We start from the raw sequence: 14,762 nt of genomic DNA, 5'->3' as shown, positions 1-14,762 counted from the left end.
AAAAAAAAATTAATTGTCTCTCTTGCATGCAATAAAGACATGGAAACAAACTGCATTGGTAGCAAGACAAAGGATTTAATGATTTAATGCTGAAAGGGTGTGATATGCTAGCGTGCATATTGATTCCCTCTGCTGAAAATTTCCTGTTAGGTGTTTTCTTCGCAAACAACCCCTCCTGACCCCTGCTCCTCTCTCTACCAACCTTACAGTCTCTTGAAAACAGTTTAAAAAATATGCATGGAGAGGGAGAAAAAAGTAGAGGGTGACCACAGGACTTTGAAACATTCTTCAAGTAAGGCAATTTGACACATTGTGCAGTTTTTACTAAGGTGTGTGCAGAGGGGAATTTAACTTTGCTGTTCTTTGGGTTAGCTACTAGTCGTATATATCCCCCCTTGTGTGTTTCAACAGTCCAAAATAATTAAAATATGACATCTTCCTTGCAAGGAATTTAGCCTAATTAAGGTGGCTGCTGCTCCTGAAGTTCATAAACCACCAGTTAAAGCTGCTGCCTCCAGTGTTTTCCTTGCTAAGGAAAGGCAATATTTCTTAGCATTGACCCTGCTGCCACCTTTCCGAGTCACTTTGTTGCTCTAAGAAGTTGCTGTTTTGCTAGAAAACTACTGGCAATGAACACCCCTTGGGCTGAGCCATCCATTATTTCCATATCTTGCAATTCAGCCGGGGAACCTGGACATTGGTTAAAGGAAAGGAAATATAAGTGGGGTAGTCCAGTTTTTAAAAAAAATATTGACTATTTGGTTATCTGATGCTGACACGGTGCCGAGGCACGCATCTGGTCAACAGTAGCCTGGCTGCAGGCTTGAGAAATGACCAGAAGTCCCAGAAAATCCCACCTTCGGGTGGCTGTAGTGGGAGCCTGCAGGATGCATCGCTGCCCTGACAGTGATTTAGATAAATGGCTCAGCTATCTATCAAAATGTTTTTAGTACTTTATTTGACAATTCATTGGAGCATTAGGCTGAAAATGACATTTTAAATCTTTGTTTTCAAAGAGGTCAAAGTTTAACTGGAAGAAATTGAGTTTTCCTAATAACATGGTGGCTTATCTAAAGAGAGAGAAGAAAAAGGAAAGAGGGGACAATGACAAGATTTAAATTGCCCTCTCTGAAACTTTTTCTTCAGGATAAAGACTTGCTTCTTGGGCCAGGAAATCAACAGGTTTGTAGCTAAAAAAAATCAATAACCATTTGATGCCAACAGTGTGGCTGTCTGACCTAATATTTTGTACAGCCATAACCACGGCAAAAAGAATATCATTTTTAGAAGAAGTCTTAATCTTCAGCTGTTCCCCAAATGCCTTTTTTTTTTCCCTACTGCCTGTTTACTTTCTAGAGAACTGAAAGAAATTGAGAGTTACAAAATAATTTTCCAACTCACTAACAGATCTTTAAGACCTGTCCTCTCTGTAGCAATTAAAACAGTCTGAACAATTTCACTTGGAATCTCAGGGAACTGGGGCTTTCTAAAACTTTTTCTGGTAAGAGAAAGTTCTAATGAAACATATTTTTTAACGGAGGGAAAAAAAATGCTCGGGACCCTGGCGAAAATCTATTAGACCTAATAGAGCTTTTACAAGTAGACATTCTCCCTTTTGTAATTAACCCTCCAAACATGCCTATTAAGTTGTAGGAGAAGGGGGAAAAGCTTTGTTTGTTCTTGAACAAGTTAAACAAAGAATTCACCTTATCTAGGGAGAGCGAGTGGTGAATGTGTCATTCGCCTAGGGCCAGCCGATAAGCAAGAAGTGTTGATAACAGCAAAGTTCAGCTAATCAAAGAAACTTGCATTAGAAAAAGTAAATAAAGGCGTTTGACAAAGGGATTTCAGAAATTCCAGTGTCTTATTTTTGTAAGCAGGGCAATTAGTGCTTATTGTGGTCGATTTCACAAAGCTTTGAATCCCACACTTCAGGTAAAAGAAATAAATGTAAATATTGCTTATGCCCCTTCAGAGCTGCTTTATCCTCCATAAACCACTTCATAACTGGTCAGTTTAGTTCAAGCAATTACGTTTTTAAGCATAAATAAAATTCTAACAAATGTCTGCCATGCGGTGTTTGGTTCAGGGTGGCATCGCTAGTTAGGGTTTTTGAAATAAAAGCATATGAGGGCTGCGTTTGTGTAAGAACATAAAAACCACAACCTTTTCCATTCTACTTAATGACTGTTTTGACGAGAAGCAGATCTGTTTGTGCTCTTAACACAGAGGAAACAGTGGGCAAGGAGGGAAAAAAAATAGTACTAAATTCCAGCCAAAACTATTTTCAGCTTTGAGATCCTACTTATTTTTTGTATGGTGTGTGTCTGTGTTCGTGTTTGCAGTCATTAGAGTAAACCGTTTGAACGTAAAACACAACAGAAGCTTTCTTTGAAAGGTGTTAGAATATTCTTTTTGTTTTCTTTTTTAATTTTAAAGACAGAAAAATGATCTGCCCACCAGCTGCCGGTTGGAGTAGGGCCTTGAATTGCCTGTTATAAAAATGCGAAGTCAGGATTAGTGGTTTACTAAGGGAATGTGGTAAAAATAATACGATTTAATACTGCCCCTGGAAGGTATCGGAGCCACCAAGTTTCTATTTAGATGCCTTCTGGATTATCTTGGTTTTAGGCTGCTCCAGATGTTTTCAGCATTAATTGCTCAGTGGGCATAGAATAAATCCTAATATTTGTGGTCTAAATATAGTTGCTTTCAGTGAATTCATGAGGTGACAACTTCTTGGCCCTTTTTCCCTGTCTTCTCCCTGCTCAACACATCAAAAGAAAAAAATATTTTCTTTTTGAAATAGTATTTTGCCTGTAATGAGGAGAAATAATGTTTTAACAAACAGGAGCAACGTGTGATTAAGGAAAGAGAAAAATCCCCTTCTCAAAGCCCTGGGACCTGAATTTTAAGTATTAAACAGCATCTAAATCCTTTCCTAGTAAGATATAAATTGAGGTCAAAGTGGCAAAATCAAAGATACCCTCTGAAAGAGAGACTAAATAAAGACTGACAGCCACCGTATGAATTGAATGGGGTTTTGAATAAATATTTCGGTGAAAAGGCTCAATTGTTTTTCTAAAGTAGGACATAATTTTCTGCTTCTCGGCCACATGACGGTGGTAACTAATACCATTAGAAAGAAGAGAAGAAAAGAGACTTTGCTGAAATCTCAGAGAGTGCAGGACAGGAGTTTTTTGAAAACAAGCGGAAGATTCACAAAGTTTTCCTTCTCTGTAGAAAAAAAGAAATACTAAAATATTGTCAACATCCAGATAACTTGGTACTTTGGGTAGGGAGGTACTGATGTGCGACTTAGAAGAAAAAATGCCTGAGTTTAAATTGTATTGCCAGAAAAGGGTGGATTTCAAAATATAAAACAAAACAGTAGGAGAGGTAGACATTTCTCTGCTTAAACTAAAGCTATGGAAATGACTTGGAAGCTCTGCTTAGAATTTGATTTGCCAGCCCAAATGCAAAGCTCTTGCATTAGAACAGGCCTTTTTTATCTTAATAGATAAATAACCAGAATGGCAATTTCTGATAGGCTAGCTGACCCGAATCAGAAGTTTTCTTCTCATTTCTGGAAGCCTGGCCCTGACCGTATATAACCAGTCAGTATTGTCATGAACTTTTATTTAAAGCAGAAGCATGAAAGAAATTTCTTCTGAATATCAGACACTTTACCTTCAGCATATGTTCAGCCCCTGAGATGACTGAAAAGGAAAGAAAACCCTACCGTTTTCTCCTTTACATGTTTCACAAGCATCAGTAGACTATCTCAGAAGGGAAATACGTGATAAAGATGATAAATTCTGCTCTCAAGGAGTTTATAATCTTTAAAATCAAAATTATTTTTAAAAGGCTGGGAATTTTTTAATTAGAAAGTTACTCTCTGGGAGGAAGATGGACATGTAAAATCAAGATGCAAAGCATAAAACTCTTTTCAAGTCGCACAGGACTTATCAAACAATAAATAATAGTGTTCATTTTAGACCATCTTAAAAAGAATCTTCTATAAAGTTTGAGTTACATATAAGTGCCAATAAATTTATCCTTAAATGACATTTTTATACTTTAAATGTTCTAATGTAAATTCAGTTAACTATCAATTAAAGAGATTATTTCAGAAATGGGAGTTTTTGATGAAGGTTAATCAGAAAGATCTTGGCTGAAAACCTTTCCAAAAGATATTAATGTAGAATCTTGCCTTTCAAATTACAGGGTAGTTATGGCAGTCATACAGCTCTGATTTTCTAGAATAACTCACTTTCAAATATACTGCCACAGTTCCCACATAAATCATTGAAATATGCCAGATATTTCAATATTACGACATCTCCTAGGCTGCCCCTTGAACCCAGGAGGGGCACAGAAAGTCTTTGTTTGGATTCTATGGTCAATATAACGAGAGCGCTCACAGCTTAATTTTTCCATTATGACTGAAGATCGCCTTGTGCTTCTGGGTCATTCTGCTGAACATGAATTCCTTTTGTGGCAAATTGTAGATCTGTAAATAGAAGGCATCCTTTGCAAAATGGATTTAAGTATTCTGACTGTAGTTCTGACTCCAGCACGTGTGCGTGTGTGTGTTGAGAGTGGGGGAGGGGGTAGAATTATTAAATTGAATTACTATGCACAAATCTATATCAGTTCTTGGCCAGCTTCTTCTTAAAAAGTTGGAATTGTGGGTGATGGAGAGAGGAGAACAGAGTTAACTCGGGTTTCAGATTTATCAGGATCCTGTAAGTGGCTTGGCCTAAGAACCTCTTGTTAAATAGGAGATGAGATAACCCGCCCCATCTGTAAGATCTAATAACACACCCTCATCAGTCAGTATGTTGCATTGAATTCCCTGTTCCTTCCCGGCTTCCTTACTTCATCATTAAGAAGCATGATTCCTGTCCCGTGCCAGCCCCCCAAACCCCTTTAAATGAATAAAAAATAAGTCACAGAAGTTCTGTCTACCTAGGAAGCCGTACAGGGTGAGCCTGCAGGTATTATATTATTTATCTTGAGCTTCCAGAGCTTCTTAGATGGGAATTCAAACAGGCAATGGAACTGCTGACTTGCGTTTTCTCTGGCCTTGCAGGGTGGGGAGCTGAAAAGGGGCCATTCAGTAAGATAAGACTCTTGGTCCCCTGCACGATAAGGCGAGGATAACAGGAACTGACGTCAGTGAGGCGACCCAGCCTGGCCAAGCATTTCCTCTAGTGAGGGCACATGGATTCTAGGAGTCTCCAGGCCTCCCACAGCAGCTGATGATATGAACCAGCTCAGAGGGGAGAAGAAAGCTGATTTTCACAGTGGTGAAAGTGGGTAATAATGTCCCTCATTCCTAAAAGGAGATTTCTCTAAACAGAACAAAGAATAACTGGAGAGGAAGAGAATGATTTTAATAAAAGCAGATTCTGAGATGATAATCGCAATTTTACGTTGTCATGTAATAGATATTTGTTTCCCAGCTGTCAACAGTTTCCCTCTGATGTCTCATAAAAGTCAGTCCAGCAGTCACCAAATATTATCACCCATGAACCGTGCCAACTCTCCATATAGAACAAAATGGGAGGGAATTCACATTGTGGGAGTTAATCCCTGGTACTCCTATTTACTTTTCTAAGTACCAAGTTCCCACCCCCATCCGCATCATATGACAGCATTGTTAAAGCTGTTTGATTTGCCACCAGCCCTGAAACCTAGGAAAAACCCTGAAGTTTTTCCTCCCCTCCTTCAGTCTTCCTTTTCTCTTAAAGTCAGATTTTTTTTTTTGCCTTTGAAAGTGTCTCTGATTTGAGGTTTGGAGGAGAAATTCAGAAGGGTCCTATTTTATTTTTTCAAATTCACAGAGTGTCCTCAGTCTACTGCTTTCTTAAAGATAGCTCCTTATTTTCTCTTTTTAAGTTTTAGTATTGAATAGGGAATTACTCTGCGAATTTGACTCAGATTTAGTGAAATGTTTGTCTTTGTTGTTGTTGTTGATCAATTACTGTTTGCCACAGATGAAAATTTTACCAAATCGAAAAAGAAAAAAGCTGAATTCAAAATACTATGGTAGAAATGATGCAGATAAGACCAGATAAGATGAGTTCATCAGTTAACTGGGGAAAAAAGATTTGGATCACGCTTATCCCAATTTTTCTCTGGTTTTCAGAGCAAGTGAAGACTTCGTCTAGAAAATCCCTTTTCTCAAAAATATGAAAGCATTCAGGGCTACAGTACCTTTGTCTTGTCATCAAATTATAAATTATACAATTATATATAATTATTTATATATACGTAATTTATATATAATTATAAAAAGCCTGATGATCTGAAGGCCGGTTCAGCTTCAAAAGATTTTTTAGGGTCTGGTCTATTGGAAGGCTTGGGGGTATAATTAACTAAAATGGAAATGGAGGCTAGCGAAATTTAGTTCCTGATGTTTTAATTTAGCTCAGTACTGCCATGTGTTATTGAAGAGAATTCTTAAAGGCAAACATAATTATTTCATTATGGTCCTCAGAATGCTTTCATTGGCTTTAATGACAAGAAGCTGTATAAAAAGGCATACATTTTAATTAGTTCTTCTTATATTTACATCAGATAAATAACAAATAATTGATGAAAAACAAGTCGTTGGGATGGATGATTTCACATAGCGCGCTGGTTACAGTTTAATGATGAAACATTTCTCTGTTGCTTTGCATTTTAATTATCCAGACATTACAGTAGTGGTGCCGTGGAGCTAAAATACCGTTGTTGCCATTTTATTACAAAAAAATCATTATGAATCGGAAGCCGAAAAGGTAGCCAGAAGCGCATCTCAGAGGAAGTAAATTGCCAGTCCCGTTAATTTTACTACGTTTGTTAGCACGCATTTTGATCACTTTTATCTTTTACGCTTCATCTTTCCGGATTAAGACTGTCAGGGGTTTCACATGCGTTTTTATGGCTGCCTGTTCTAAATACCTTTCTTTCTCTCTTGCTGTCTGTTTTGAAGACTTGTCTGAAAGTACTTTGCCAAATGTGTCCTGGAAAATCAGAGAGCCTTTTTCTATGTTATAGGCCCGCTTTACCTTTGATTTTATATGAAAACCCATTTCACATGATTCATCCGTTTTGGTGTACAGAACACTAATTGTTATTATTGATTTTAAATTCCGTGACCATTACAAGTAACCCAGATGACTGGCAGATAAAGGGTAATAATCCATGGAGTTCTGGAACTGTTTCATGTTTGTCTGGAGTACTTTATGTGATCAATATTAACTGCCCCATTGAAACTAACTGCTGTATCAAATAACAGTCAATCAAATGAATGTGCTTAGAGATTATTTATTGAAAGCTTTAATTGTTCACTGGGGCCCTGCTTATCAGAGGAAACAATAGGAACCAGAGATAGGATGAACAGGTCTGGATTTGCGGAGAAAGTTGGAGGATGCAGACGAATAAGGTGTCTGCTACTTGGGCAAGAGTTTCCAGAAGCCCATGTCAGGCTTCTAGTGGGCGGAAGTTCAGTGCAAGTACATCGAGAGCTCTCTGGAGAAGAAGGTGTAATGATTTTCTTGCCTTTAAAGCAGAGGCTGTGAAAAGTTGTCACTTTGAGAGTTTTACTGCTTGTTGTCCACACTCCCACTGACATCCATTACCCTCCTATGCATCTTTCCACCTGCATTCCTCATCACTGCCTGATGGTCTGAGATAATGGAAATAGCCTGACTTGACACAGGATCGATCTCTACAGCTATGAAATGGGAATAATTATGTCTACATTGCAGGATTTGTAGGAAGATTAGAGATAATGTAAATGAGGATTCTATTCTTGCCCTGAAAACATTCAGAAGTCACTGAGTAGACCTGATTTCAACATGACACCTATGGCTTCTATGCCTTTGCTAATAGTGAACGGTATTTGTTTTATTTGGTATCTCTTTTCCTCAGTCAAATGGTTCCTCTCTCTGTGGCTCATAACCTAGGTGACAGTTCTTCCTGTTTGTCACAGTTTGGATAACACTGTAGTCCTGATTCAATTGTATCCATTTACCAAACCCCCAGATTTACTACAGATGATTGACTTTTACAAGTGAGTGTTGTCACCTTCAAAGTTGTCACAATACACTTTGCCCAAAGATGCTGTCAGGGGCGCCGTTCATTTTTATTACTCACTGATGGATTAGCTCTTGCCGATTCCATTCAACAGATGGCTCTTGGGTGTCTGCCATGTTCCAGGCTCCCTGGTCTGTTCTGTGGGGACACCAGGACGAATCCAACGCTGTCCCTGCTCTCTCTGGACTCCCAGTGTATGGGAGAAACTTGTGTACACAAGTCATTGTGACACAGTCCTCTTATAACACAAATGTAAGGATCTCCTCAGGACTTTGAATCCGAGATTGCTTATAGAAAGAACTAGAAACCACTGAGAACCACAGCTCACGCGTGAGGTGGGTGATCAAGTGGGTCACACATTTTTGTCACAGTGGAGCAGGCATGAAGTTTTTGTATGTGTCTGCTTCAGAGGTAGTTTCTAAATGTAGTTTACAAAGTGGAGTTTTAAACTTATCTTGAGCAATGGAATAAGTGGATACCTTCCAAAATTGCTTCTTGAAGACTCTCATATGGATGTTTCTGGAGTGTTTGTTAAATAATGTTCTTTTGGGGTTAGGCCTGATTAGATTAGATTTTTAAAAATCATTTCTTTCTGATTGTTTCTGTGATTGATTGCTGTGCAACAAACCGCCCCCAAACCTAGTGGCCTAACAGTTTATTACCTCATTATTCTGTGGGTGAACTGGGCTCAGCTGGGCAGATCTTCTGCTCCACATGCTGTCAGCTGAGGCTACAGTATCCAGGGCTCAATGGGGCTGGAAGTCCAAGGCGGCTCCCTCACATGGCGGGCAGTCCATGTTGTTTGGCTGCTGGCAGAGAGCTCAGCTGGGGCAGTTGACTGGAGTATCTGCATGTGTCTCGTGTTTCTCACAGCATGGCAGCAATATTCTGAGAGGGAACATTCTGAAAGGGAGGAAGTACACGCTCCCAGTCTTCTTAAGGGCCAGATCCAGAGCTGGCAGAGAGTCACTTTCACCATATTTTATTGGTTAAGCATCACAGGGCCAGACCAGTGTCAATAAATCTCGCTCTCAAGGGGGAAGTGACAAAGAATGTGCAACCGTTGTCAGTCCACCATAACAATCATGACTGATATGCCCTATAATCAGAAAGCAAATGTTGTCTTCTGACAATAGAGGCTAAATTGAGAAACTATTGTGGGATTTTAGTTAGTTTTCTTCTTTTTTTTGGCTGGTTAAATATTTAACAAAATTCTACTCTAATGAATGTATGTACATTATTGTCAGTTAATCCTCACAAATAATTCTGTGAGGAAGACAGGATTCTCCTCATTTTAGAGAAGAGGAAATTGAGGCTCAGAGAAGGTGAGTAATGCGACTGAAGTCACACAGGCAGTACGTTGTAGAGCAGGGTTTTAAATCCCAGGAAACTTTTTTTCATCCTCCATGTGCAGTTACTCACTTGCAGGTCATCCGCTTTGGAGTGAGACTGTCATCTCTGCCAGCTGAGTGAAGGATTCTTGAAAAATTGTTTTGTCTTAATAATACCATGAAAGGACCATGGAAGCTTTTGGTTTGGGGGGGAAATGTGGAAAAGAGAGGGTAAAGAACTGGAACTTACATAAGTTCCTCTGATTACATTATTTTCTAATAGAAGCCACAGCCTTTTAAATCATGGAAGAAACTCTGAGGCTATTTTACTGTTTTGTTCTTTTGTTTTCCATCCTGTTTGTTGAAGGCTGCGCAGGCGCAGTCTAGAGCTCACAGGAGTTGGGGTCAGGATTAGTCTTGTATTTACTGAGGAAGCACAGGAAGGTGACAGAGGAGAAACAAGGTTTTTCATGTTTTTCTGGCTCACTCATAACACTCATCCTGATGTGGGCACTGATGGGCTCGACTTGGTGGTGCCTCTTCGTTAAGCCACACTGTTGTGTCTTCCATTGCTTAAAAAGAAGGAGGGAGAGAAGAAAACTTTCTCAGATATAATGAAGTTAAATTGATGTTTTAGTATTTGCCACCTATTTTAAGTATCCATTTTGTTTAGAAGGGCCCAAACCTAAGAAAACTGTTACTCTTTAGTGAAGTTTACATTAATAGTAATAATGGTTATTAGCCTCTCGCATAATGCTCTTATTTCAGTGATTTCAAATATATTTTAAATGCAACATCTTGTTCTGTATTTTGGATTTTTGTATGCCATGTTCTTTCTACCTGCTTCTTCTGTTTGAAATCTAATTGCTGATGAATGATATATTTTGAGGAAATAGAAGCAGGTGGATGAATTGAAGTGACCTGCTAAAGGTCACGTAGTGGGTTCTAGGTGGAAGTAGATCGAAGTCCATAAGATGCTGCCGTGTGTCACAGTGTGTACAGTGTGGGACAGTGCAGTGTGATACAGTGGAGTTGGGCACGCTTTGTGTACCGCCCCTGCTGTGGGAACTAGAGCTCCAAGCTGCCTCAGTTGTTTTTATCTGTAAAATGGATCCATAATGCTTACCTTGCAAGCTTATCATAGACTTAAATAAGACAGTGTATTTAAAGTACCTGACACATAATACTCAGTAAATAGATGTTTCTCTCAATACTTTATTATGAAAAATTTTTAAATGCAGAAAAGTTGAAAGAATTTTACAAGGAAGCACCTGGATACCCACCATCACACTAACCATTAAAGTGACTGGGTTTGTTTTCTGTGTTTCTACTCATTTCTGCTTAGTGTGTGTGTGTTTTTGCTTGGTTTCATTGGTTGGGTTCCCTTACTAACCTGGGAAGTCCTGAGATCAGATGTTGTGTCCTTTACCTCTGTCTTCCCAGTGGTAGTACAATGTTGGTATAGCTAGTATAGTACCCGGTCAGCACTCAGTTAACTGTGGGTGTCAATGGGTATGTTCGAGCATACCACCCCTTACTATACTAGAGATCAGCCCTCTCCAGTAGAATTTCTAAAGTGATGGAAATATCTGTAATTCTGTGTTGTCCAGTATGGTGGTTGCTAGCCATGCGTAGCACTTGAAATGTGGCTAATATGTCTGAGGAACTGAATTTTTAATTTTATTTCATGTTAATTTAACTTTCAGTAGACACATGTGGCTAGTGGCTATGGTTTGAACAACACAGCTCTAAATACTTTAGCTATTAATATTTTTTCAATATTTGTTCATCCTCTTTATTTCCGTTTTCCTTTAGCCTTTATTCTTCTTTCTTATTGCTGTTAAGGAGCTCTAATTATCTCTTTATGTGGATGGTAAATAGACTGCAGGAGAATGTCAACAGAATACTGTAGGGTGGCGATTTCAGTCATTGTTAACTTGTTTTCCTTCTGGGTGGAACTATTTTTCCTGGGGCCTGGCAAATACTTAGCGCTTACTTTGCTAACACTTAATTTGCGAGCTCAACCAAGATTTTCACAGAATCCCAGGGGGCTGGATTTCAATTATATTCATTGTAGCAATCCTATCATGGTAGAATACAGTTTCTAGTCCCTTGCTCCACACCTTTGTCTATTTGGTTTTCAAATAAACACAGAGTATCTTCCAACATTTTCCAGTTGCTTTCAACTCAGCTTAAACATTTTAAGCTTCAGGGAGGCAGAGAGGAACAGGCCATACTCTCTGGAAGCCTCAGTGTGTGTTCTAGAAAATGCCTTGCTCTATCTCCCCTGAGTGCCTTCTCCTGCTCATATATGTGTGCTCTGCTTTGTAACTCACTACGTGGCACACAGCGAGTGCTCGGGAAATATGCTGAGTCTAGTTCAGTGAAAATGAACTTGAAATTCAGGGCATCTCAAGTGGTCTCTGCTTTTATTTATTTGTATATTTTTGGGTCACTCAAAACATCTGACAGAAACTTGAGGGAGCCATGAAAATGAAAGGTTCAAGTTGGCTGTTATGGCAAGCCCTTCTAAATGTGTTAGCTGGAAAACTAGCCTGAAAATATGAGAAAATGGGATATTTCCTTGGGCTTCTGGCACTGACTTTGATATCCTAGGAATAAATTTTCTGATGGTACTTCCTGTTAACCAGGACATTACCACTCTTCCCTCCCCTGTTTTTCTGTCCATCCCTAGAAACGGTGTGAAGAAAGTAAATAGAAATACGACCAAATCAACAAGCAAGAGAAGCCTTTGAACCAAGATTTGTCTTTCTTCCCTCTCTGATGGTTTTAAGTTGGTGACTGATTTTTATCAAAATGAAACAATCACCATCATCATCATGTTTATTAAGTGCATGTTATCTGCATATTATGCCAAGTGCATAAAACGAATTATGTCACCTAATGGTCAAAGCAGCCTGAAGATAAAGGCACTGTTCTTGCTCTGTTTTACAGAAGCGAATTCCCAGGCACAGAGGGGTCAGGTACATTTCAGGACTCTTGTGTAGGACAAAGCCAATCGGAAGTTCCCATCTTAGTTTGCATAATGAGGGTTTCCTTCCCTCTGCCAACTATGCAAAGTAAACTCCTATTTTCTTCGCGGGGAGGGGGAAGGAGGGAGGTTGGGAGCCTCAGAACCCACAGAATAATAAAAGGGTTTCCAACCGAAAGCTGGAAACAATACATTTTTAACAAAATGGGCACTTACTCTAATTGCTGTGCCCCTACTGTTCAATTCCTTTTTATGTCCTAATTCATTAAATTATGTGCACACACAAGCTTATTATTTACAGATGTATGCACTTTTAGCTGGCTGATGTGAAACAGATGTTTCATGAAAGGTAAGAGAGAGCAAGTGATCTCAACTCTTTCAGTGGGTATCAAGTGAGTCTTATGGCCTGTTACCTGCAGGTCTTTCACTGTTATTTTGAACTGCAATGTCCAGTGTGAGGAGGAGAATTCAGTCTGTCCCCTGGAGGAACAAATAAAAATACAACGACCCTATAAGCAGACATCTGCATCTCAAAATAAAAGAGGTTGTGTGCAGGTGATAGGCAGGTGGTGTTCACATGTGGGCTCGGGTGGATATGAATGAGTTTTATAAGCAATCTGAGAAAAAAAGAGACCCATTGCATTACGGTCGACTTTTTTATTTTTTAAGAGCTTTATCCTATGATATTTTAATCATTACAGTCTTTGAATTCATAGCTGAGCAGTTATCATCCTCCTTTTCATCTAGAATTTCTCAGTTATTTTTAGATGGAATTATTCCATTGCTCTAATAACTGGCAGGAATGCATGCGAAACTTGGAGAGTGCCTCTGATGTCAAATGACTGCCTACCAGATTCTGAAAGAGTTGAGGTGGGCCCTTTCCTTAGGTTCTTCATGGTTCCACATAAATAATCTTCAATTCATAATAACTAGAGTATTAATTTCAGTTGTTTGTTGCTATGTAATAGACCAACCCAAAACTTGGTGGCTTAAAACACAATCAAGGGACTGGCCTGGTGGCGCAGCAGTTAAGTACGTACATTCCGCTTTGGTGGCCCGGGGTTCGCCGGTTCGGATCCCGGGTGCGGACATGGCACCGCTTGGCAAGCCATGCTGTGGCAGGCATCCCACATATAAACTGGAGGAAGATGGGCATGGATGTTAGCTCAGGGCCAGCCTTGCTCAGCAAAAAGAGGAGGAGTGGCAGCAGATGTTAGCTCAGAGCTAATCTTCCTCAAAAAAAAAAAAAAAACAAAACCACAATCAAGTTTCAAAGTTCTGTCTTGCCTGGGGTCTTTTATGTGGCTGCCATCAGCTGGTGCTGGGGCTGGGCTCAGCCAAAGCCTTGACTAGGCTGCATGTTCAAAATGGCTTCTCTGTTCACATGTCCAGTTCCTCAACTGAGATTGCTGGAACAGCTGGAGGCTGCCCGAGCATCTCTCTCCACATGGCCTCCTCTTGTGACATTGGCTTCCTTACAGCATGGTGGTCCCAGGGCTCTTTGCCACAGCTTCCTTCAGAATAAGCATTCCAAGAAACCAAGGAGTGAGCCGCAAGGCTTCTTACGATCTAGCCTCGTGTGTAACACAGCATTACTCTTGCCACATTCTGTTGATCAAAAAGAAATCACAGTAGCAGTTCAGATTCAGGAAGAAGGACCTATGCAATCGTGTGGAACCCTGGAGGTGTGGCTCATTGAGCAGCCATCTTCAGAGACCACCGACCATACTAATTAGCTGTAGAAATAAATGTACGCCCCTTTTTCACTACAAGGTAACATGGCCTAATAAAGATAAACATGATCAATTCACATTGCCATAAACTAGGCGGCATGTCAGTGAACAATTATTTCAATACTTCTTCAGAATATCGGGGAGCAATAATAATCACCCCTCCAGGTCCACAGGGAAATTTATCGTTTATGGATTGTTAGGAGTTCTCTAAACAAAAAAATTGGAGCAGAAAGATGGCTGAAATTGTGTCATTTTGCACTTTGAAAGCTGGAAACCATCACAGATGAAATATAAAATGGGACATGAAATATTAAGTGACATATCAGGTTTATTGCATATATGACCATGAGAGTGCATTTTATTTTGTCTTATGGAGCTCTAAAAAAATCCATGTAATGGATTAAAGGTATTAAAACTCCCATATTCTACCTGGCTCTAGGCCAGGGAACAAGGCATGATAAATAATCCCAATAGGCAGAATATGTAGGAAGGAATTTTAAAATGTATTTATGATAGACATATTGACCTCCCTAACTAATAAAAATGTATACGTGAGGTTAGTTTTGAAGGAAATGTGCAGACCTTACACATTTATAGTGCGTATAAATATATATATAC

General features: G+C 39.4%; 1 protein-coding gene across 4 annotated transcripts in view; it reads left to right on the top strand.

Annotated features, from left to right (window-relative positions):
- The window catches only part of RARB (retinoic acid receptor beta), a 694,304-nt gene that overhangs the window by 528,237 nt on the left and 151,305 nt on the right, over positions 1-14,762 (top strand). The window lies entirely within an intron of this gene.

The sequence above is a fragment of the Equus asinus genome, chromosome 21, assembly GCF_041296235.1.
Source record: "Equus asinus isolate D_3611 breed Donkey chromosome 21, EquAss-T2T_v2, whole genome shotgun sequence".
In the NCBI taxonomy this organism is placed as follows: Eukaryota; Metazoa; Chordata; class Mammalia; order Perissodactyla; family Equidae; genus Equus; species Equus asinus.
The sequence above is the reverse complement of the archived record's forward strand: the minus strand, read 5'-3'. Positions and strand labels throughout refer to the sequence as shown.